This window comes from Pseudorca crassidens, unplaced genomic scaffold (assembly GCF_039906515.1).
Source record: "Pseudorca crassidens isolate mPseCra1 unplaced genomic scaffold, mPseCra1.hap1 Scaffold_64, whole genome shotgun sequence".
Classification (NCBI taxonomy): domain Eukaryota; kingdom Metazoa; phylum Chordata; class Mammalia; order Artiodactyla; family Delphinidae; genus Pseudorca; species Pseudorca crassidens.
Window position 1 is genome coordinate 1,726,849 of NW_027136316.1, and position 16,726 is coordinate 1,743,574.

Here is a 16,726-nt window from a genome sequence, read left to right on the forward strand (position 1 = left end):
GGTGGTGTGGACATTTTAAAAATATTAATTCTTCCAATCATGAACAAGGGATAACTTTACATTTATTTCTGTCTTTTGCAATTTTTTTCATCAATGTATTGTAGCTTGTATTGTAGATATCTTTCAACTCCTTAGATAAATTTATTCCTTATTATTTTATTAGTTTGGATGCTCTTATAAATAGAATGGTTTTCTTTTTTCCGATCATTGTTAGTATATAGAAATATGACTGATTTTTGCATTTTAAGTTTTTATTCTGCAACTTTACTGATTATGTTGATTAGTTTTAATAGATTTTTGGTGAAGTTTTTCAGTTTCTATATATAAAATCATGTTATCTTAAAATAGACACATTTTTACTTCTTAATCTCCAATTTTGATGCCTTTTATTTCTCTTCCTTGACTGATTGCCCTGGCTAGGACTTCCATTACTATGCTGAATGAGTGGTGAGAGTAGACTCCCTTGTCTTGTTTCTGATATTAGACAAAAATTTCACACTTTCATTTTTGAGTGTGCTTTGAACTGCGACTTTGTCATATTTGGCCTTTTTTTAAAAAAAATATTTACTTTTGGCTGCATTGGGTCCTTGCTTCTGCATGCGGGTTTTCTCTAGTTGCAGTAAGTGGCAGCTACTCTTTATTGTGGTGCGTGGGCTTCTCATTGCAGTGGCTTCCCTTGTTGCTGAGCATGGGCTCTAGGCATGTGGGCTTCAGTAGTTGTGGCACACAGGCTCAGTAGTTGTGGCTCACGGGCTCTAGAGCGCATGCTTAGTAGTTGTGGCGCATGGGCTTAGTTGCTCCTTAGCATGTGAGATCTTCCCGGACCAGGGCTTGAACCCATGTCCCCTGCATTGGCTGGCAGATTCTTAACCACTGTGCCACCAGGGAAGTCCCGATATTTAGCCTTTATTATGTTGAGTTACATTCATTTTATACCTCACTTAACAAATGCTTTTTCTGTGCCTATTGATATTATATTTTTCCTTTGTTCTATTAATATGATGCATCCCATTTATTTGATTTGCTAGTATTTATTCAGAATTTTTAAATCTATATTCATCAGTGTTATTGGCCTGTAATTGGCAGTGTTCATTTCAGATTATTTTATCAAAGAAATCCTGGCCTCGTAAATTGAGCTTGGGAGTTTTCTCTCCTTATCCATTTTTCTCTTTCTTTTTTGAAGACTTTTAGGATTGGCATTAATGCATTAAATATTTGGTAAAATTTACCAGTGAAGCCATTTGATCTTGAGTTTTTCTTCATTTGAAGAGTTTTCATTACTGATTTAATTTCCATACTACTAATTGCTTCATTTAGATTTTCTCTTTCTTCCTAATTCACTTTTGATGGGTTGTATCTTTCTAAGAATTTTTTCCATTTATCTAGGTTGCCCAGTTTTTTAGCATATAGTAGTTCAAAGTAACATGTTATCCTTCTTATCTCTGTAGTGGTGTTGTAATGTCTTCTCTTTTATTTATAATTTTGTTGATTTGGGTCTTCTCTCCTTTTCCTTGGTTAGTCTAGCTAAAGGTTCGAAATTTTATCTTTTAATGAAGCAACTCTTAGTATCACTCTTCTTTTCTATTGTTTTCCTCTTCTCTATCACACTGATTTCTTCTGTAATCTTTATAATTTTCTTGCTTCTGCTAATTTTGGGCTCAGTTTTGTCTTTTTCCACGTCCTTGAACTGAAGAATTAGGTTTTTTATTTGAGATATTTCTTAATTCGGAAGGTAAGCATTTGTTGCAATAAACCTCCCTCTTAACACTCCTTTGCTGCATCCCATAGCTTTTAGTATACTGTGTTTCCATCTCAGTTTTTCTCCATATACTGTGTTATTTCTTCTTAAATTTATTCTTTGATAAATTAGTTGGTTAGGAGAGTGTTGATCAATTTTTTTGTATTAGTTAGAGTTCCAGTTTTCCTCCTGTTATTGATTTCTAGTTTAATAATATTTTCAGATAATATACTTGGTGTAAATTAAGTCTTCCTGAATTTATTAAGATTTGATATGTGGTCTGTCATATGGTCTTTGTTAGAAATTATTTTTTCTGCACTTGAGAAGACTGTGTATTCAGCGTATGTTGGAGAGAATGTTCTGTATATGACTCTTATGATCATTTGGCTTTTAGTGTTGTTCACATCAACTGATTCTTTTTTTTTAACTGAAATACAGTTGAGTTACAATGTTGTATTAATTTTTGTCATATAGCAATGTGTCTCAGTTATACACTTATATACATCTGTTTTATATTCTTTTCCATTATGGTTTATCTCAGGATATTGAATATCCTGTTCCCTGTGCTATGCAGTAGGACATTGTTTTTTATCCATTCTATATGTAAGAGTTTGCAGCTACTAACCCCAAACTCTCAGTCCATCCTTCCCCAACTCCCTCCCCCTTGGTAACCACAAGTCTGTTCTCTATGTCTGTGAGTTAGTTTTGTTTCGTAGATAGGTTCATTTGTGTCATATTTTAGATTTCACATATAAGTAATACCATATAGCATTTGTCTTTCTCTTCATGGCTTACTTCACTTAGTATGTTAATCTCTACTTGCATCCATGTTGCTGCAAAAGGCATTATTTCATTCTTTTTACGGCTGAGTAATATTCCATTGTATATTTGTACCACATCTTCTGTATCCATTCATCTGTTAATGGATATTTAAGTTGCTTGCTTGTCTTAGCTATTAGAAACAGTGCTTCTATGAACATTGGGGTGCATGTATCTTTTCGAATTATGGTTTTCTCCAGATATATGCCCAAGAGTGGGATTGCAGGACCATAAGGCAACTTTATTTATAGGAACCTCCATACTGTTCTCCATAGTGGCTGTGTCAATTTATATTCCCACCAACAGTGTAGGAGGGTTCCCTTTTCTCCACACCCCCTCCTGTGTTTCTTATTTGCAGACATTTGATGATGGCCATTCTGCCTGGTGTGAGGTGGTACCTCATTGTAGTTTTAATTTGCATTTCTCTAATAATTAGTGATGATGGGCAACCTTTCATGTGCCTATTGGCCATCTGTATGTCTTCTTGGGAGAAATGTCTCTTTAAGTCTTCTGCCCATTTTTTGATTTGTTTTTTCGTTTCTTTGTTATTGAGTTGTATGAGCTTTTTGTATATTTTGGAAATTAAGCCCTCGTTGGTCACATCATTTGGAAATATTTTCTCCTAGTCTGTATGTTGTCTTTTCATTTTGTTTATGGTTTCTTTTGCTGTAAGAAAACTTATAAGTTTAAGTGGGTCCCATTTGTTTATTTTTGCTTTTATTTCTATTGCCTTGGGAGACTGACCTAAGAAAACACTGGTACAATTTATGACAGAGAATGTTTGGCTATGTTCCCTTTTAGGAGTTTTATGGTGTTATGTGTTATATTTAAGCCTTTAAGCCATTGTGAGTTTATTCTTTTGTATGGTGGGAGAGTGTTCTAATTTAATTGATTTGCATGAACCAACTTTTCCAACACCTCTTGCTGAAGAGACAATCTTTTCCCCCATTGTCTATTCTTCATCAGAGATGAATTGACCATGGTTCTGTGGGTTTATTTCTGGGCTCTCTATTCTGTTCCATTGATCCATATGTCTGTTTTTGTTCCAATACCAGGCTGTTTTGATTAGCATTGTAGCATTGTCTGAAGACTGGGAGGGTTATGCCTCCTGCTTTGTTCTTTTTCCTCAGGATTGCTTTGGCAATTCTGGGTCTTTATGGTTCCATATACATTTTAGGGTTATTTGTTTTAGTTTTGTGAAAAAATGTCATGTGTAATTTGATAGTGATCACATTAAACCTGTAGACTGCTTTGGGTAGTATGGACTTTGTCATTTTAAACAGCTGCAGCCTGTTCTCACTGTCAGTGGAACCAGCTCCCCTCTGGAAGCAGGTGTCCATGCAAGGCTCTTAGAAATAAGACAGACAACACTACCCACGTGGACTCTTCATACACACCTCTGACCAATGCACCTTTGCTTTCTAGAAGTAACCTCCTTAATCAAGTGGGTGGCATCTGGGGATGAGGCAGCAATCATCCTCCAGGAAGAGTCGGTGCCCCTCCTACCACTGAGGAATGAGTGGTCCTGTGCCTCATTCCCACCAAGGGTTCCAGTTTCAGGAGTTTGGGGAGCTTTTGTTTTGCTGCTTTAGTGGATGAGAAATGACACATAACCCATTGTCTCCTTTTCACTTCTCTTCTGATGAGTGAGGCTGAACTTTTGTCACTTTCAGTTATTTCCAGAATGCAGCCACTTTTCCCAGTTCTGGGGGAGACCACTGAACATGCCTTCCTGGGTGTTCCCAGCCACAGACTGTGATCCACATGCAGCGATGAAACTCTTTCTGCAAGTACTAAGTAGCTAGTGACTGGGTTCTGTCCAACAGAATGTAGAAAATCAGGGGAGGTCAGTGTTAAGATTCATTGACAGAACCTCTGTCACTTCTATTTCACTTGCTGCATCCTGTGTTCTCTCTCTGTTTCTGTCTGTCTGTCTCTCCTATCCCTGGACCTGGGGAAGCCTGCATGGGTGTTACTAGGTGCCATATGGAGAGTCCCACATAGGAGAGAACACAGGGAAGTCCCAGGCCTCCAGGCAGAGGCACTAGGCCCTCAGCTCAGACTGCATCCTGCCAGTACCCATCTCAGTGAGTCTTCGAGAAAATCCTCCCTTGTGGAGTGACAACTGAGACCTCAGCCCCAGCTTCATAGAGACCTTGAGTCGAGGGCACTGAGCTAAGTGCTGTGGGAGCTCAGGAGTAGCTAGGTGTATGTATTTTGTATGTTGGGAAACCCTCCATATGATCTGCAGTAAATCAGACAATCTGTAGCATAGAGCAGGTCTACTCAATGTTATGTAAAAACAACCACAAAGATAATGCATATTAATAAAGGTAAGAAAATGCACTAAAAACAATAATAGTGACAATTATGATGATATTACCAGTACTACTGTTAAAGAGAAAAATAAACATAGAAAGATTGCAGATTTGCGTACAGACTCCTCTAAGTAAATTTCAGGGTACCTATATCAGATGTCCTCTGGGGTATTTTAGAGTCAGAATGCTAGGTTTGCACAAAGAAATTTGTTCTGAGAGGAGAAAACAGGCAGGTGATCCTGGGTCAGCAGGGAGGATGATATGTTGGCACAAACAGTGCAGGGGCTCCCTGGGGGAGTTAGAAAAAGAAATGATTACTTGAGCAGGCAAGTCACCATCTCTATGTCTGCCAGTGCTGCACCAGCTTTTCCTGGACCCCTGAGTGAATTTGGAACATGTCCCTAGGTTCAGGCATGCCAGTGATACTCTCCTTACTCCTCACTTATCACAATGTCAGTTCCTGGGCTGACTTTTCTAATTCGGAGGACTAGACTCCAGGAGGGACACCCTCTCCAGCCTTCCCAGGAGACGTGAGAGTGGTTCCTGGCACAGAGTTGAGGTGGAAAATCCTGTGCTGAGTCTGGCAGGACAAGGGTATCTTCCAGGGCTCTTGCACTGGTCCCTCTTTTTGGTCACTTAAGAGGACTTAAACATTGTACTAGAGGCTCAGGAAAGTCAAGAATGTCCTCCCTGGGGTTCACAGTAACAACTGTCCCTTCCTCCACTGGGTAAGTCTGAGTATCTCAGGAGGCTCTCTGACCCACAAGTACCCATAAGTACAGCAGGAACCAGGAAGCACCATGTGTATGTAAGTCTGTTGAAAACCCTCCACAATACTCTTCAGTAAATTGGATACATTCATGAGCAGAGAAACTTAATAAGAAATGCAATAACAACAATAGTGATAAATAATAATATCGATAGTGATTACTATCATAAAGAAATTAATTGTACTACTACCAATCATAATACTAATAAACTTAAGGACTGAGGGATTACAGACTTCCCTTATTGAATGACAAGTTTCTTGGAGTATTTTGAAATCAGAGTCCGAGTTTAGCACATGCTTTGGAGCCACAGTTGTAGGTTTGCATAGTGAAGGTATAAATAGAGCAAAACTAAACAGCAGCAGGTAAAAGGAATCCATGGGAGGACTTGGGCTGACTTAAGTCTCATATTCCAAGCCCAGAGGAGAGCACTATGTAGAAGAGAAAAGTTGATCCTGGGCTTTCCTGACACATGGATCCAGCAAATCTCATGAGTTCTGATGACTGATGTCTGCGGCTCTAACCCGGGAAAGAAAAGCAGGACTCCAGATACACCTTCAATACGTGAAAAAAACACGTAAAATGTACATGGAGCTTCAACTCTATCTCTACCCTCACTGCCTGACAATTGACAAAGTGGCAGATCAGGGCTATTGATTGCATTTTGATGCATCTACAGACTTACTTGGAATTGGGAAGAGAAGATTACTTATGAATTTGCATGTAAAATTTTTATAATAACCTATCCGAAAGTTGAATTACTACTTCCTTGGGAAATTGATAGGTTATTTTACACAACACCTCATATGTTTCCTTTAGTAATATTTGTTCACAGTATATATATTTCTGAATATGTATGAAAGGCACATGCCGTATCAGCCCAGAGGAGCCATTGACGGGGCTTTAGAGATCAGTGACCTTTGAGCTCGTGTTTGTAGAACTCACTCATAAAGAGTAGGACCTGCTGGACACATTGCAGACAAAGATGTACACAGATGTGATGCTGGAGGACGCCCGTTGTCTCATCTTCTGAGTGCGTCTCTCAATATTTATTTACTTCCTTATGCATGTCTTATTGAGATAGGCTCTACAGCTTCCACATATGCTGCTGCACTCTTGGCCCTAACTCATGCTTCTGTAGCACTTAGAGCAACCTGGAACGAATGTGTTCCTTTACTAATCACAGCACATGTGCCCCTTCATGGAGATACAGTCTCCATTACCACAATCGCACGTACTCCTTACTAGTCTGCCACCAACACACATAATAATGCTGGACACAGATAAGGGCTATTTTATGTAACAGACAAGTGACTTTATGTTGCTAAGTAATTCTTCTGCTCGGGGGACTATTATGAGGTTTGAACACAGCAAAAAACACATAACAGCTTGTATCCCCCTTTCTACATGAACTCCAAGTAATAATCTCATGGGTCTTATGTTTATTGGATTCTGTTAGAAAGCAGTGTTAACCATATTATGAAAACGTTGCTTCCTTCTTGGCTGAGACGTCTAGGCAGCGTGCAGACTGTTTTTCCTCTTGGGCAGAACAGCAGCAGCCAGAGACTTTTACTGTCTTTGAGTGAAGTGTCGGGTGACAACCTTCAGTGTTTCCCTTCTTCAGCGTGCTCGAACCTGCACTGCCATTGATGCCCTCACACTTGAGCCTTAGCATGTTGTCCTGCACTTGCATTGCATGCACTGTTCTCAACACAGAACTTTAAATCCATCTAGCATTTCCCACATGTATCAGGGCATCAGCTCTGCAAACCAGATGTAATTTCCCAGTTGGAGCAAGAAGAGTAGGTGTGGAGGGAAGAGGAGGGTTTCCCCAGGCTGGGATCCAAGTCAGCTCCAGACACATGTGCTCTGTGTGGGGAGGGAGCAGGACACTTGGAATGTCAACTGGAGGTGGCTCGACTAAAGGATATTTTTAGAAATGTATGTGAAGCCACTGAGTCAAATTATCCAGATTCTGTCATTATGCATCACACATCAATTTCTCTTCACGTTTCCCCCTGTACTTTTCACCTCAGAGAAGCAAAATTCCTGTCCTCGTAGAAGTTAAAATTTCATGTTTTTGTCTCTGCCATGGTCCCTTTAATAATTTTTCCTCTCATATTCCCTGTAGCGTCTGAATATATTTTATTTTTCTTTTACCTAAACACTGAACATCTTATTAACATTTTTCTAAACCATGTTTCTATTCACTGGTGTATTTCTCAAATTCATGTTTTTTCCCCATGTAATGTACTTTTCAACAATTTAATCCCCCTAATGTCACATGTGTCGTTTCTTATTTATTTAATTTAATTATTATTTTTGCCTTATTTCAAGCAAAAATTGTGACCATTAAAAGCAAGAAATGATATTCAGGCAAGTTATTTCCCTGCGGACCAATGTAGCTGTAAGAAAATAGTAAATTTATTCAGGTGTGAACTCTGGTCATCCGCATGTGAAACCTGGGAATGAGGTAAGTGAGGAATTCAGCAGATTCATAGAACTCAGTTATGGTGCAGTGTAAACACTAGCCCAACATAAAGTGTTCACTTTATAGACTAAATTAGACTAAATTTTGATGATATCTAGTAGAAATGTTACAAAGAGGGGATGTCCATGCAGAAGATTTACATACTATGTGTATGTAACTGACATGGAGATCATTTTAACTGGAGAATATCATTGAATAGACTTACATACACATGATTTTTCACAGCATAGAAAACAATTTTACTGTAATGAATGAAGGAGAGCCCTGAGGGATTTTTAATTCCTTAGTCAACATTGAATCCTCACACTGGATCTATCAATGCTAAAATCAAACTGAAAAGCCAGAGTTCATATCAAAATTCTCAGACATGAAAAACTCTTATCAAGAATGTTTTACCACACATTTCAGCTATGAATTCATAATTTTGGCTAATAACCTCTTATTTTATAAATAAGTAGAATAAAATTATTGATTTGTTAAGTTGTCTTGAAATGATAAATACAAAAGTTTGTAACAATAAGTACTTTTGTAAATAGGTTAGCATTAAGAAATATATATAAACAAAGTTATATGTGACAATTATTATGATCCACTTAATTGTGATTGTCAGTAAGATTATCTGTTGCTTTCTCATCAGAAATTTTGCAGGCCAGAAGAAAGTGAAATGATATGCTTAAAGCATGGCGGGAACTACCTACCAACAATTCTATATCTTACAATATTATTCTTCAAACATGAGGAAAATTAGAGACAGTCTCAGGCAAAACCTGAAGGAGTTCAGTACCATAATACCTATCCTTCAAGAAATGCTAAAGGGAGTACTTCAAGTTCAAATGGAAGGACACCAGAAACTTGAGGCCATATAAAAAAATATATTTCTCTTATAAAGGTAAATAAATGGACAAATAGAAGAAAAAATCTTTAATTTTGACTTGTAACTACAATTTTTATTTCTAGGATATTTTTTAAAACCAAAATATTAAAATATAAATGTATTGCTATTGCATGATTTTTTCCCCTAAAATTCATATGTTAAAAATAAAACCTCCAAATGTGGTGGTATTAGGATGTAGGGCCTTTGGGGGGTGCTCAGGTTATGAGGGCAGAGCCTCCAGGAATAGGATTTGTGTGCTTTTATTTATTTTAAAATATGTATTTATTTACTTATTTGGCTGCATTCGCTCTTAGTTGCAGCACGTGGGATCTTTGTTGTGACGCACAGGCTTCATATCTAGCTGTGGCATGGGGGCTCGGTAGTTGCAGCACACAGGCTCTGTAGTTGTGGCAGACAGGCTCTAGAGCCAGCATACACGCTCAATAGTTGCGGCATATGGGCTTAGTTGCCCTTTGGCATGTGGGATATTAGTTCTCTGAACAGGGATCGAACCCATGTCCCCTGCATTGGAAGGCATATTCTTAACCACTGGTCTACCAGGGAAGTCTCTTGTGTGCTTTTAAAAGAGACCTCAGAGAGCTCTCTAGCCCCTTCCTCCAGGTGATGATATAATGAAAAGTCTATGACTCAGAAAAGACCTTTACCTAACCACCTTGATCTCACACTTCAGCCTCCAGAACCATAAGAAATAAACTTCTGTTTATAAGCTACCCAAGCTGTGGCATTTTGTTATAGCATCCCCAAATAACTAATTCGTACATCTACATTAACAGAAAACAATGTATACATATGTGCCTTGTGACATTAATAATATGTAATTAATGTGTAATGTAATAGGAGATGTAATAGAGATTTTGCATGTGATTAAAATTATGTTGATATCAGTTTAAGCTAGTTTGATAGGATTTTATATGTAATCTCCATGGTGTCCACAAATTTAATATCTATAGAATATACACAGAAGGAAATTAAATGTAAGTCAAGTCAGGGGACTTTCCTGGTGGTCCAGTGGTGAAGACTCAACGCTCCCAATGCAGGGGGCCTGGGCTCAGTCCCTGGTCAGGGAACTAGATCCCACTTGCCACACCTAAGAGTTCGTATGCTACAAAGAAGATCAAAGTTCCCCCATGCCACAACTAAGACCTGGCACAGCCAAAGAAATTAATTTTAAAAATGAGTCAGTACAAAGAGTAAGAACAAAGGACGTCAGTATGTGAGAAAATGTGGGACAGAAAAGCTATATGACATTACAGAAAACAAATTGGCAATTAAATGTCATTTCATATCAGTAATTTATATATATATATATATATATATATATATAGCTTAAACTCATCAGTTAAAAAACAAAGATGTCCCTAGCCTTTATCCGGCATCCGGGCCTGGAGGGGCTGCTCTGAAGACGGGCGAGCAGCATGGAGGCCCACGGCGAATCCCAGCCTGACACGAGTTGTTCGTCGTTTTCCTGGGACGGCTCCGGGGTCTCGGTGTCCAGGGAGGTGCTGACGGCGGGCAGTGTCGGCCACGGAGGTATACGGGACAAGTTGGTCATCAACTCCAAGCCTAATTCCAGAAAGAATTCCACTCTTCAAAAAGTTCGGAAAAAGAGGAGTCCCCTATTGGACCAAGTACAGAGCTTTCTCCCACAGATGGCTCAGGCAAACGAAAAGCTAAGGAAAGAAATGGCAGCTGCACCACCTGGTCATTTCAATATTGAAAATATTGACACTCTCGGAAAAGTTATGCAAATGGTTATGGCCTTGTTTGAGATGAATCAGTCTGATTCAAAAGAGGAGGACAGTTCAGAAGAGAATTCACAAGGCAGTTCAGAGGACAGTTCAGAATTTGAGGATGAAGATGATAGCACCTCTTCTGAAGGTGAAGTCACCATCGATACCATTAAGCTTCCTAATTCAGAAGATGGAAAAGGCAAAATAGAGGTTCTGGACCGTCCTGCCAGTGAAAAAAAAGAAAACAGGGACATAAACAATCTGAGAAACAGGTGATAGTTCCCGCTAATTCTGTGAAAAAGAATGTGGCTTGCTGGTTATTTTGCATTTCAGATACCTATGGTGCCTGTTTGCAAAAATGAATGTATTTTGCTTCTTGGAGAAACAAGCTAGCTTTTAAAGAGTTGGAAGAGATAGCATTTGGGGATCTTCTAAGAGCAGACTGTTTTTGATCTCATGCTAAAGAGATTTAGTTTAGAAAGCTTAACTTTATGTATGGTGATGAGTGAATTTGTTGACATCCTCTTTCATCAACATAGACTTCAGAAATCTCAAACTTATTTTAAAGTAAAAATACAAGTTACCCGTTTGTTTTTGTTTTAAATTGGCCTCTTGGGGCTTCCCTGGTGGTGCAGTGGTTGAGAGTCCGCCTGCCAATGCAGGGGACACGTGTTCATGCCCCGGTCCAGGAGGATCCCATACGCACGGAGCGGCTGGGCCCGTGAGCCATGGCCGCTAAGCCTGCACATCCGGAGCCTGTGATCCACAATGGGAGAGGCCACAGTAGTGAGAGGCCCGCGTACTGAAAAAAACAAAACAAAAAACAAACAAAAACTTATGTTGGGGTTTTTTTTAGGCTATTTTAAAGTCACATTTATTTGTTACCATCAAAATGGGTTCAGTGAGGGAGAATTTTTTTTTTAAACATCTTTATTGGAGTATAGTTTCTACATAATGTGTTGGTTTCTGCTCTGTAACAAAGTGAATCAGCTATATGTATACATGTGTGCCCATGTTCCCTCCCTCTTGCATCTCCCTTCCACCTTCCCTATCCCACCCTGAGGGAGAAATTTTTTACAAAGAAAAGAATTACTTATATTTAGATGCCCTCAGACATATCTACTTTAATTAAAAAAAAAATCCTTTCCAGTTTGAGCTGGAAAACTGGTGCTCTGTGGTTTAATCACTGTCAGTGACTCTGTAGCCTCTTAATGCATGTAAAATTTGCTGGCTGGAAAATTTTGTTTTTTTTGGTTTTCTTTTTCTCATAAAGGAATTTTTTGTTTGTTTCGGCTATTAACATTATTCTTTCCAGTTGCCCACAGTTTTGAAACCTATTCAATTGTAGAGAATAGGGACATCCCAGGAAAATAGGTCACAGTACATAAAATGGTAGTAATAGGTTTTCCCTTTCAAACGGCAAAATGATCCTGCATTGGAGTTGCCTTTCTGCCACATTCTTGATCTTATTTAACTTGTTTGGGACCTCATCTGCCATGGGACTGGCTTTGCTCAGGATATAGACCTGAGAGTTTAAAGGACTGTCTCCAAGTGCATTGAGCTCATGAGACTTTGTTGCCTAATATTTTAGGGGTTTGTTTTAACTATTTTTTCCTACTCCTCTCATTAGCTTATGACATCTTGTAAATACTCTGAGGATAATTCTCCAAGTTCCTTCTGGTATTTTTCATTGGGAATTGGAAATCGGCTGTGCACTCAAAGTATGCAGAAGTGAACAGATCTGGAAACGAGACTTCTCAGCTGCAAAGGGTATACTTTGTAGCACCAAACACAGCTGTGATGGATTACTGGTGTGACTATTTAAGGATTGTCTTCTACCAGATAATATTCATGCCACATTGTGGGAAGAGTTGTATTTGTCTGGTTCACTCCTTAGCTTGGTGCATGGTACACAGTAGGCACCGAATGATGTCGATAAATGTATTTACAGGTATATTGAGGATGTACAGGGCATTTTAAGCCATGTTATCCATGCGGATATGAAAGTGTAACTTCACTGGAAATACAAAGCCAAGTAGAAATAGTCTGATGGTCAGTGAAAGAGACTATTCAGTCTAGAATACATACTAGTGTGTAGAATTATATTTCTCTCCTGCCATGGCCTTCTCATATAATACAACTAGGTATTCTATACAGTTAAAGAAGTCAACTAAATTCAGTTCCTCTGGGCATTCTTATGACATAGGAGGAAAAGGAAAAACAAAAATTTAATATGTGATAGGGATGTCGTTTTAAGTTAAGTGTAAAATGGTTGAATTATTTAATACACAGAGTCAGGGGTGGCTGTTTTTAAACCAATTTGGATACTAAGATAAATTATGTAGGTCTTATAGATTTAAATATAAAGAAATAAAATAAGTTTCATACTAAAATATAGGTATTTAATAACATTAAAAGAAACAAAGATGGACAAGATAGACATAAAAAGGGTCCAACTATATGTTGTCTACAAGAGACTCACTCAGAAGTAAGGACATTCATATGCTGAAAGTGAAAATATTGGAAGAGATATTGCATGAGAACACTAAGCAAAGAGAAGAGGAGTGGCTCTTCTGCTTCTGCAGCTGAGGCTGTGGCCCCTACTCTTCAGGGAGTAAACAGAGGCAGGGGCAGGGGCTGGGCCACCCCTCCCACCCTCTGTACCCTGAGCCAGGGAAGTCAGAAGGACTTGGTCCCCCTCACGAGTTCCATTCTTCCTCCAATGAGAATGGTACTAATCAATAAGGACCAGGCTATAGAGTTGATTCACTTTGTTATAAAGCAGAAATTAACACACCAGTGTAAAGCAATTATACTCTATAAAGATGTTAAGAATAAAGAAAAATAATACCTAGGGAAAAGAGATGGTCCCCATGGAGAATGCCTATGTCCTAAGTTTATCTGCTGTCAGATTGGCTTGAGAAAGGGCAGGAGTTACATGATGTGCTCTCTCCTTTCAAATCCATTAACTTTTTCTTTCTTGATGCACACACACACACACACAAAACCAGTATAAAGCCCGTATATATAGAATGCTAAAGGGTTGGTCTATGAGCTTGGAAAGAGGGAAATAGAACACTTGAGGCCAACTGCAGCAATGTGTTTGTGTCTGTGCATGTGCATTACTAGGTGGAGGGTCCACAGTATCCATCAGATACTTAAGGGAGAACATATCTCCCAAGTGTTCTGGATTTTGTAAATTATCATAGGACAAGAGTCTTCAAGAAAAATCAGGTAGCTCTCTCACACACCACTCATTAAAGTAACAAATATTTATTGAGAGTCTCCAGGATTCCAGCATGTGGAATTTTCTGGAGACTAAGACGTGAAATGTATAAATTGCCACCTTCACCAAGTTTATAGCTCAGTGGAGGCAATAAGAATATCTCACATTTTTTCTATTTAAGTATGACTCAGGGTTTAAGGTAATTTTTCTGCATTGTGTCCACAGTGTCCCAGGACTGACGTCCTCCTCAAGCTCAGCACCTAGAACAGAGATCTGATTGAGCTAAACTGGTGATGCACCTGCTTCCCAGCAAGGCTGTGGCCTCTAATGGCTGTCTCCTGCTCCTGTGTCCATGGCCTGATCAGGATATGGGAGACACTTAGGCTGATTCCTCAGTGTGTTGTGTACTTCCACAGCCGAGAACTTGCTGAGCAAAACATAACTTCTTTACTTTTGTGAACACATGGCCTCCAAAAGGCAGAAATATTTAGTGATAATATACTGAGGACATAATTCCTTAGTCATTCCCTGACCTCCACTCTCTGTCACAGAGACATGCAAAACCACGGAATCAGGCTTATGGGTCATGACTTGGCTGTGTCAAGAAGTTCTAGGCTATGTGGGAAGACTCCTCTCTCCTCTGAGATTTCTGCTTCAACCAACGGGGAGCAGCTTCCCTTCAGGTCTGAACTGAAACCCTGTAAGTTCATATATTGAAGTCCAGACACTTGTACCTCAGAATGTGACTGTATTTGGGAATAGGGCCTTAGGAGAGATGATGAAGTTAAAGTGGGTCATATTGGTGAGCCCTAATCCAGAGCTGTGCCCCTATGAGAAGATTAGGACACAGCCATGCACACTCAGCTCATAGAGTTAAGTCCATCTGCGGATGCAGCAAGAATGCAGCCACCTGCGAGCAAGGCCTCAGAAGAAACTGAACCTGTAGACACCTTGATCTTGAACTCAAAGCCTCCAGAGCTGTGAGAAAATTAAGCCTCCCAGTCTGCACTATCTTGTTCTGGCAACCCTAGCAAAACCCTAATACAGCTTTATTTCTCCTCTATCCTCTTTCTTGCAAATAAAACATGAAAATAGCAGCAAAAAACACAGTGTATAAAGTATTTGAAAGAAAAACGCAGGGGAGCCACTGCAGGGGCTGAGGAACTACACAGCCATTGATTACCCTGGTTCTCTTTGCTACCAAAGTAAGGGAAAATAGTCAAAATCACCATGGAAGGCTTGAGTAGACATTTTAGAGAAGGCATAGCTCTCCCTGGTAAAACAAACTTGACATGTATTCAGTTGGTAGAAATAGTAAATGCATTTTAATCCTTGGAGGTTTAAAAAATTCAATTTCTTGGCTTTCTAGAGAGGTTGTAATACATGTACATGGTTGAAGGTCCTGAAAATTGCATTACATTGTGCCCCGCACCGCCTTCCCTCTTTGCCCAGGAGCCCCTGCCCTCCACAGGTAGCCATGTATCTGGTTTCCCACAGCAAACTTCCAGAGTGTCTTTATGTGCATACAAGCAAATATGAATATACATTTCTCCTTGGCACCCTAATTAAAAAGACAAATAGAACACTGGGCACGGTGTTGTTATAGCTTGCTTTTATTCATTTGACAGTATTTTGCAAATTATCCTCTATCAAGACATCGTTTCCTGCATGACGGTGCACTGAATGGATGACGTACTATAATGCACTTTGCCAATCCACGTTGGGATGCACGCTGATATTCAATAATCTGTTTATATTACAAACAATGCAGCAATGCATAATTCTGCTGCTAGCAAATGTGTAGGGTATGTTTCTAAAGGATTTATAACCTAGAGTTTTTTTGTTTTTTTTTTTTTTGCAGTATGCAGGCGTCTCACTGTTGTGGCCTCTCCCATTGCAGAGCACAGGCTCCGGACGCGCAGGCTCAGCGGCCATGGCTCACGGGCCCAGCCGCTCCGCAGCATGTGGGATCTTCCCAGACCAGGGCACAAACCCGCATCCCCTGCATCGGCAGGCGGACTCTCAACCACTGCGCCACCAGGGAAGCCCCCTGGAGTGTTTTTAACAGCATTTGATAAGATACTCTGCTGCTGAATCCTTCTGTGGAGACTAGCAATGAGCCTTTCTCTTTCTGTAAACTGCAACTTATATCTATCCCCCCACATATCTTTAAGAATGCTTTCCAGCCTCTTGTACCATTCAGAACCCCTCCATAATCTTCTCAGCACCTCTCTTTATTCTCACACACGTCACAGCCTTACCTGGCACATACCTGCTGTCTCCACCTTGACCTCTGCCCATTTAGCAGCATTTAGAAATACTGAAAACCCCTCTTTGATCATCTCCAATTAATCAGCTACTGTGTGACTCAACTTTACTCAGTTTTATCACTAATTACAAACAATGGTAATTACAATGCTGTTGAGTAACGACAATAGTAATTTTCAGTTCTGTAGATCTCAGAATTTCTCACTTCACCAGTGTCTACACTAATGGATCTCCAAACAAATTCTCGTCACTGAATTGTTTCTTGCCAGGACAACGCTGTATGGTCTAGTCTTCCTTGCAGCAGCGGACGCCAGGTAACAACCAAATGGAGGAAAAACCACCGGTATAGATCTGGATGGCACGGAAGAGAAGGTGCGCCTCCACTCCTCCAAACTCATCCCCTCTGGCCCACCATAGGTCCCATTTCTCTCTCCGGGTTGTCTCCTCATCCACACGTGCGTTCAGAGGCCATTC

General features: G+C 39.7%; 1 pseudogene; it reads left to right on the plus strand.

Annotated features, from left to right (window-relative positions):
• The first annotated feature begins 10,401 nt into the window (after positions 1-10,401).
• LOC137218219 (NOP protein chaperone 1 pseudogene) lies at positions 10,402-11,341 on the plus strand (annotated as a pseudogene).
• Positions 11,342-16,726: the final 5,385 nt, after the last annotated feature.